This window comes from Triticum dicoccoides, chromosome 5A, assembly GCF_002162155.2.
Source record: "Triticum dicoccoides isolate Atlit2015 ecotype Zavitan chromosome 5A, WEW_v2.0, whole genome shotgun sequence".
In the NCBI taxonomy this organism is placed as follows: Eukaryota; Viridiplantae; Streptophyta; class Magnoliopsida; order Poales; family Poaceae; genus Triticum; species Triticum dicoccoides.
The window spans coordinates 352,678,216-352,687,214 of record NC_041388.1 but is presented as its reverse complement, the minus strand read 5'-3'; the positions used below and the strand labels follow the sequence as shown (position 1 = coordinate 352,687,214).

Sequence of the window (8,999 nt, the reverse complement as noted above, 5' to 3'; positions counted from 1 at the left end):
GCTGCTCTGGAGATATTTAGAAACTACCCAGCGGCAGCGGCATCAGGAGGTGAACATAGAGCCATGGTTTTTTAGTCGCTGTATAGTCGCCGACTAATCGCCAAGTCATTTTCCAAAAATCAGGGCGACTCGCGACTATACAGCGACTTATGGTGACTATACAGCGACTTTTGTCGACTAATCGCCAAGCCGCAGGGCTCGCGGCGACTCGCCAAGTCGCAACTGAAAAACCTTGCATAGAGCTGAGTGAGCTCTACTAAGCGTCGGCACTCAACAGCGCACCGGCAAATCTAGTTGGTTGCTAGCGCAGTGTATTTTGCAGTGGTCAGAGGAGGCAAGGGTCGGAGGCATGATCTGGGCGACACAGCGGCAGCATCCCGACGGCCAGGGCCAGAACTGGCCGGTGTGGAGGCCGGAGCCTGGAAGGAAGGGCCGAAGGGAGGATGGCGCCATGGCGAGGTCGCGAGAAGGCAGGCAGAGCCGTGGAGCAAGCAGCAGGAAGCGTGTATTTAGCGGCGAGGAGGTTGTGCGATCTCCGCGGGGAAGGGCCGAAGATGGGACTTGGGAGCCTGGAAGGGGGATGGGCGCTGGCTCTCCGACGCGAGATCTGAGCTGCGCGAGTTGCTGGTGGCGGCATAGCCGGCTGGCAGTTGCTGCTCCTAGTGGCGTGCCAAACCTCGAGACTTGGATCGATCGTAACTAGGCCGAGTAGGCTACGAAGCAAAGGATAGGTATAAAAAATAATCACGAGATTCCTGGGCGGGTCATGGCCCGGTTCAGCCGCAACGAAGCTCCGCCCCTGCCCACCGGTACCTTCAGATCTGTGGCGGTCAACGCCATAGCGGGACGCTCCTCGGGCAGATCTACAAGAACTATACTGCCAGCCTGGAGTCTATGGAGAACAGTCACCGGAGCAGGGCTGCGATGCACCGTACTTCCCATCAGTCAGATCAACTCACCAGACCAGTTTGCCGTCACACGTCGAAAGAGGCCGACCATAGAAGTCAGCTACCATTGCACCATCTCTGCCATGGAGATATTCGCAAGGATGACCGGCGCTCAGGGCCTCCCCCTCCTCCGTCCACAGGCGTCGTAGAAGCCAGGGAGATTCCGCAGGATGGCCGGTGTTCGGGCCACACGCGACGCAGAAGCCGGCGGGACACGCCCGTGCGCGTCAAAACCCTCCGCCGAGGGAGCATCTCCGGTTGGGGTTGCGGCGGCGGCGCCCTAATCTAGGTCTCGAGAGGCGTGAGAGATGAGGGGAACGGATGGGGTCGCGGTATGTGTGCGGACCACAAAATTTAGCCATATACAGGAAACAACCCTGTAACTGCATGCGGGAAAGGTGGCACGGTGAACCCGTGCACCTGCCGCATGGGATTTCAGAACGGTTGGTCTGGGTTTGTAGAGCCGGACCGTATGCACCGAGTCTACCTACTGGACGCGTTTGTGGGGTATAAGAGGATGACATAACACTAACTTTGAAGTTAGTGACGGCGTGACTGTAGAAAGTGTATGTGTCATCCTTTATCGAGTGTATGTGTCATCCTTTATCGAGAGCGACAGGTCATCCTTCCGATCTTTTTACATATATACACGTTTTTACATATTATCTTTACCAAGCATGTTGAAATAGTTCTCAGCAAGCTTATCTGTCAGCTACTACAAGGCTGATTGTTCTCAACACGGCTGGATGGTGGCAAACAATGTACAATCTGTTTTACATACAATTTTGCTCATCTCTTACATCATAATATGATACTTCCTCCGTCTCATAATGTAAAATGTTTTTTTAACACTTACACGGAAAAGATACTCAACTCTTAGGGCATTTTAGCGCGCGCAAGACGTTTTTGCGCGCTCCAGCAGAGGCGGGAAGCTAGCAAGCGTGGGAAAAGGCGGGAGCTCTCGCGCTAGATTTGGCGCACCGCGTCCAGCGCGCCTATAAAATTGCAGCGCCCTCTGCCGCTCTCTCGTTGCTCCCTCTACCGCTTTCTCTCCTCGCCGCCGACACGCCGCCACCACGCCACCATGCCGCCGTGCCGCCGGGGAGCTTCGGGCTACCGCGGCGTCCGCGTGCGTCCGTCCGGCACCTACTCCGCCGAGATTCGATCCGGCGACGTGCGCCTTGGCCTCGGAACCTTCGACACTGCCCAGGAGGGCGCCCGCGCGTACGACGCCGCGGCGTGACGCCTCCGGCGGTCCCGTTGGGACATGAACTCCCCGGACGTGGCAACGCGGGAGCGGGCGCAAGAGTTGGCGCCTCCCCCGCGGCTTATCATCGCGAGAACCGGAGGCGGGAGCGCCGTCTCAGCCTGGCTGAGATGGACGAGGAAGCCATGACGATGTGGCGCCAACGCTTCCCGCAAGACGTCATCAACGAGCAACAGTTCTTCGCCGAGAGGAGGGCGGAGAGGGAGGAAAGGAGGGAGGAGCGAGCAGCCTATCGCGAGGACAAGCGAACACAGAAGGCGGGCGCTAAATTCAACATCGCGCTAGGAGATGCGTCGTCCTGGGACTCCAACGACGAGCAGTTCCTTGACGCCTACGCTCAGACGTCGGAGGAGGACATCACCAAGGCAGAGTCCAAGTCGGAGAATGACGGGTAGTAGTAGTTTTTCGTTTTATCTATCTATCATAGGATAAAGCTATGAACTATCTATGCACTATTTTATATCATAGGAGCAGGCTATGTGACGGAACTATCTCACATTTGTACTATCGAAGCCAAATGTGTATCAAATTGTAGTTAAAAAAAGATGAAATATAGCGTGCCTGCTGGAGCGGCTCGGGCGCGCTTTTATTTTGCGGCGGCCGCTGAAGCTAGCGCACCGCGCGCGCAAAAGCTAGCTCACCCGGCGTTGTATTCTGATTTTTAGCAATCGCGCCGCGCGTTGGGCGGCTGTTGGGGATGCTCTTAAGCATGTGTGGTCAGATTGAGAAAAGAAAATTACACTTGAACAACTGCAACTGAAGAAACATACATGATTTCATTCTTTGAACATGTCTCTGAATCTTATAACAGTACAAAATGAAATGGCAGAACTAGGCCACTAGAAAAACACAAGACTGTGAGTAACTCCTTGTTTCTACACATCAAAGGCGACAAAAGTCATAAATCAAGACAGCAACGTTGCAGGTTCACGCAGTCGAGCTTGTTTCTTCAACTTGTTGCGGAAACTTCTTTTTCTACTGAACGCCCTCTCCTGATTATACCAAGAAAAAAGGTTATTTTCTGTAAGAATTTCTGTACAACATGAAGTAACACTGCATGACATGATGATGAGTAGAACAGAGAAGAGTCTTACCACTGGCTGGGCCAGCTCCTCCGCTTGACGAACTGCTCTCACGAGATCACAGTTTGCATCTGTATATAGGCTAGTCACTATTCCAGATTGGCCAGCTCTAGCTGTGCGACCCACCCTGTGCAAAAAGTCCACAGCGCAAGCAGCAAACTCGGCCTGCAGGTATAGGTAGAAGCGTTAAAAAGAACTTCTGATGAGATGATGCAAAGGAGCGTGAGTATCTTAACGTAGGGTTTAGACTTCATCATAGTAGTAATAACTATAAACATTTTTCTAAGAATACTAGTATTCCACATATATAGCAGGTGTGCATAATGCATGACTTTTTGCGCCATCATGTGTACAGATTTTGAAGTATTGTGCTGACACCACAAGTAGATACGATAGGAAGTTCAATGCTACTTGTGACAGACAAGCAACAGCAGTGCAGCGCCAGACATGCAGACATTTCAAAAGGCGAGGTCTAACCGTACCTGAATAACATGGGAAACATTTGGCACATCAAGCCCACGAGCGGCAGCATCAGTACAGACAAGCACGCCACCATTCTCCCGGAAAGATTGTAAATTGGCTGTCCTTTCCTCCAGGGAGCTCTCACGGTGGTACAAAATGCATGGAATACCAACTCTCCGCAATATGTCAGAGACTGAATTAGCAGCGTCGACGGTGTTCGTGAACACCATAGTTCGATTTGGACCAAGTTCTGGGTCAACTTCACTCTTCAGGCCATACTTTACTGCATCCAGAAGAGCATCGACTTGTGTATCAGTAGTAACCTCTATCCATCTTCTCTCCAGTCTGCATATATGGTACACTGTGTATCAAATGTATTGAAGGTGCGAATAGGAAGGGACAATAAGAAACAAATATGGGATTTTTGAAAAAAACTGCGACTAACAAACCCAGCAATAGTGAGAAATCTGTCCAAGAGGAAGAATATTAGCTTATTGTAAGACATAGTGCATACCTAGGGTTGTGACGGTGCAGATAAGCACCACTAACCCACACAGCACTAGGAAACATACGTTTCAGCACACCACCAGCAGTTTTTTTTCCACTCTGAGGGAGAGTGGCAGCAACAAAGACATATTGCTTGCTGCGCCTATAAACTTTTCTAACCCTTCTCCAATCCCTGCGTGCTCCTACATGAGCATTCTCAACCTTGACTGCTCCATCTTGAATATGACCATCTTCATTTTCATCATCAATATCACTAATTTCAGCACTCTCAGAACCCGAATCCTCATGATATTCATCAGAACCTTCGAGCGCTACTTCTTTTCCAGAATCTTCCGCCCTTGAAAGTAACTTCTCATCAAACCGCAGCATGTGGATGAGACGAATGATCTGATTTTCAAAACTTCCGCAAAGTAGCATGTCTGCCTCATCAAATACCTGTTCAAAATCAGCTAGTTTTAGGACTCCCTGTCTCAAGGTCAAAGACTGTAATTCAAACACTTGCTATAAGACAAAAAAGCCAACAGAAATGCAAATGTAGAAAACGATAAGAAACAAGAAAAAAATACACAGAAAATTACAGCTTAACTTAGAGAGTTGAAACCATTCAAAATACTTTCTTCTCCAAATTGCAGGAAAGCACAAAATTCTAGCCTAACCTTGCCAAGTATATCCAGCAACTCAAGATTAAATAAAAGATAGGATGGAACAACAAGATTTCTAATCTGGCTATGCCAAAGATGTCTGCACACACACAAAAAAGTCCCGCTAGAGTACTTACGATGTATTTTACACTGCGTAGGAACTTCTCCCTCCGCCTCCTCTCTGGGTCATAATCGAATAGATAATTCAAAAGAGCGGCTGGAGTGGCTACAAGAATATCTGGGCGAACTGCTGGCCAACCCTGTGAAGATACAATATAAATCAAAAACCATAAAATAAGCAGATGTTGTGCCAGAATATGTTTTATTAATCTAACAGTGTTTTAGAAATATGAACATAACGAAAGACCCATGTTTAGTTAAGTCCTTAGACCCAAAGTGTAAATTGGGGAATATACCACTACAGAAATGATGAAGTATTGAAACAGACATTCAGTTGTAGAATGTGACATATGTAGTCTCATGTTATCCATACGGAAAACAAGAAGATGTGATGAGTTTACCAAGCTATCAAGTACTGTATCATATATGACAGAAAGGCAGACCATACCTTTGGCCCACAAACTGCAGCAGCACGCTTAAGTGGTTCACCAGATACATCAAGTAATGAATTAGCCATTGAAACAACTTGCTCACACAGCATGACATTAGGACAGAAAACCAACACTATGTTATCTGTTCTCGCAGCAATGTTTTCAGAATGACCATCTTCTGTGGAGGAAGATTTGGTGCACAGTTTTTCAATCAGTGGAACCAGGTAACCATGTGTTTTGCCACTGCCAGTCTCTGCCGCAACAATTACATCGTTCGATGTAAGAACATGTGGTATACAAGCTGCCTGCATTGCAGCAGTTGACATTTTAGGAAAGTATTCATTTGTCGCAACACAATGCTCTAACTAAAGCAATATAGAATAATATATGGAACTCTACTAGCACACAAGTTCCAGCAAGAACAGTACATTAGCACCAGACAAGCAAACTGGAGAAGGGGCACAAGAAAATACTGAATCCAATTTCATTTAGCTAAATTGTTGTCGGTAATTTTGTAGAAGAACTATGTCAGTAATTTTGCAAAGACAAGCAATTGATTCGATTACGGCGGCATCAGCTGCTGGCTTGAGAGCTACAGGCAGCCAGACCCTCCACAGCACGGCGTCTTCCCTGCAGAGTTTCAGCAGACGGAGGATCGATGGCGGCACACCCTGGAAGACAACCGCGTTGTGGCGCTTCCACAATTGCCAGCAGCAAAGTAGCAGAAAGGTGGGGCCTGTTCGCGTTGGCACCGAGCATGGGGGAGACAGCAGGTGGAGTGACCTGACGGAGGCAACATCCCGTTGATTCAGACCTACAAATTCCCAGAACCGACGAGCAAAAGGGGCAGCTGAAGATGAGAGGATCAGCCGTCTCGAGGAGCGAAGTGCAGAGGGGTCAGCCAGCGCCTGCCGATGCGATGATGTGCTTCCGCAGGAGCACGTCTCTCGTGTGTATCTGAGCCTGAACCAGGAGCCAGGCAAAGAAACGGACCCGGCTGGGGGCGTAGTTCTTCCACACGAAGTCGACGAAGGGCACCTGCACGCCACCAAGGTGACTGAGCTGTAGACGCCGGCCGAGGAGAGCAGTGCGTCCTTCGCGCAGCCATGGCAAAGGGTCCGCTCGTCGGGGGCCACCGACAGGCCCACCTCCTGAAGGATGGGCAGCAGGGCGCCGCGCTCCCGGGCGCCGGCGTGGTTCAAACGGGGTACAAACACGCCATAGAGCCAAATGCGATGACGGGTGACGGAAACCGCGGGCATGGTGGTGTGGGAGAAGAGCGAGCTCATCTGCACAGACAGAGCACCGCCGGGCGGCCACGAGTTCAGCCAGAACGCGGTGGTGCACCCGTCGCCGATGGAGACGCGGAAGATCGCTCTGTACACCAGCATGAGCTGGTCCAGAGAGGACCAGTGAGGGCCTGGGAGAGAGGACGCCGCCACCAGGGTTAGCAGTGAGCGTCCGAGCTCAGTCCACACCCAGCGGGCCCAGGACGCGTCCTGACGTGAGTGTAGGCGATGTAGCAGCTTCATCAGGAGGCAGCGGTTTTGGACTGGCAGTGCACGCACCCCGAGCCCGCCTTCCTCCTTGGGGCGGACCATCCTATCCCAGGCCACCAGGCATTGGGCTCCCGACGCCTTGTCCGACGCGGTCCAAAGGAGCGACGCAGGGCATTGATTGCACAGAGAACCAACGGAGGGAGCTCCATCGCCGCCATGGCGTAGGTGGGCAACGCGTCCAGCACAGCATTGAGCAGGACAAGGCGCCCTCCGAAGGAGAGCAGTTGCGCTCACCAGCCGGAGAGGTAGCGCTCGGTGATGAGCGAGAGGAAGTCGTCCATTGAGAGCTTGCGGTTGGAGAGCGGCAGACCGAGGTAGACTTGAGGAAAGCTCCCAACGCCGCAGCCCAGCACCTGAACCATGTCGCGTAGGTCATTGTCCTGAACATGCATGGGCACCACCGTGCTCTTGTGAAAATTGATGATCAGCCCCGTCGCGACCGCAAAGTCGTCCAATATGTCCTTTAGGCACCTAACCACACCCAACTCAGTTCGCATGATGATGAGGGTATCATCGGCGTACTGAAGGGCAAGCCGTGGGGCGCCATCAACCAGAGGGTGCATCATCACTCCATCCTGCTTGATCTGCTGTTGGAGGACATCCGCCACGAGCAAGAACAGGTAGGGGGCATCCACAGCTACTTATATATAACTAATCACCACATATAGTTTAGGCATGTGATGTAGAAAGCTAAAATCTTCACAACAGCTAGCAGCGCACATGAATTCTGCACTAGAAAGGACTTCCGTGTTTCCAAGAGACAGGGGGTGGACCGATAGGTTATTTAACATTGGACTGAAGAATATTACAAGCTCAGACTGCTCGATCACTTAACATGAACGGAGACCGGGCCAAATCATCCCTATACGGCAACTGTACATGAAAACACATAGGAGGTTCGATCTACCAAATGAAAAGCTGACGCTGAAAAGGTATATGAAAACATTGCAACGCGGGCTCAGGCATTTCGTCGAGCACGCAGTGTGCAGAGACCAGTAGCGGCGAGTTGCAGCAAGAGTTACCTGGACCAGCGAGGGTCTCTCGAGCCCAGTGCCGTGCAAGGCGGACGCGACGCGGTCGGAGATGCCGAGGGACTTCCAGGACGTGCTGTCCTCGGCGAAGAAGCCGTCGGTGCCCGCGCTGGTGTTGTCGGCCTCGGCGGCGGCGGCGGTGGCGAGCGAGCGCGGCTTCGAGGCGGTGGAGAGGAGGCGCCACGGGCGCGCCGGCGCAAAGAGTAAGAGGCGGCGGGTGGCGGGAGAGGAGCAGGCGATGGACGGGAGCGCGAGGCGGAGCGCGAGCGGCGCATGGCGGAGGTGGCTCAGCGCCATCGTGTCGTTCGCGACTTGAGATAACTCGAGAGGTTCACAGTTCACTCGACATTTTGGCTTACGCAACCTAGGAGGTTCACTACAGTTCACGAATTCGAATTTTTACGTGTTTACCTACAAATGTTTTTTGTTTAAGTTGTGTACCTCATTATTTCTAACTCCCTATGTATGCAGCTTCAAAAAAAAACCTCCCTATGTATGCTAAAAATACAAATGTGTCAAATTATTAAAAAACAGACATGTTCAAAATTAGCGAAATGATTGTCATCAGATGAGGCAAATCTTTGTGGTCATCTAACAAACCGACTTTGTTCTCCTCTTCTTATTTAATGAGATAAGGCAAATTTTTTGCCTCCGTTTCAAAAAAATATTTTTTTAGAGTACGCACATTGTGCACCTTAGCTTTATAGAAGAAAGAGAGTTATACACAATAAATACAAACGATATGCACCGCCACACGCGGCAGGCACATCCACCCCACCACTCCACACACTAGGCAACTACTCTATACCATATTGCTCTCCTCTTCCTCTTGCCGATGCCAAGAGCGTGATCTCTCGATGAATTAGATCGGCCGCCCCTCACTCATTGACGATGTTGTTGTTGTGAAATACCCTGTCGTTCCTCTGTTTCCAAAGGTTTCAAAAGACGGACG

The 8,999-nt window shown here is 50.9% G+C and overlaps 1 pseudogene; it reads right to left on the bottom strand.

Annotated features, from left to right (window-relative positions):
* Positions 1-2,971: 2,971 nt before the first annotated feature.
* LOC119301475 lies at positions 2,972-7,165 on the bottom strand (annotated as a pseudogene).
* Between the last annotated feature and the right edge of the window lie 1,834 nt (positions 7,166-8,999).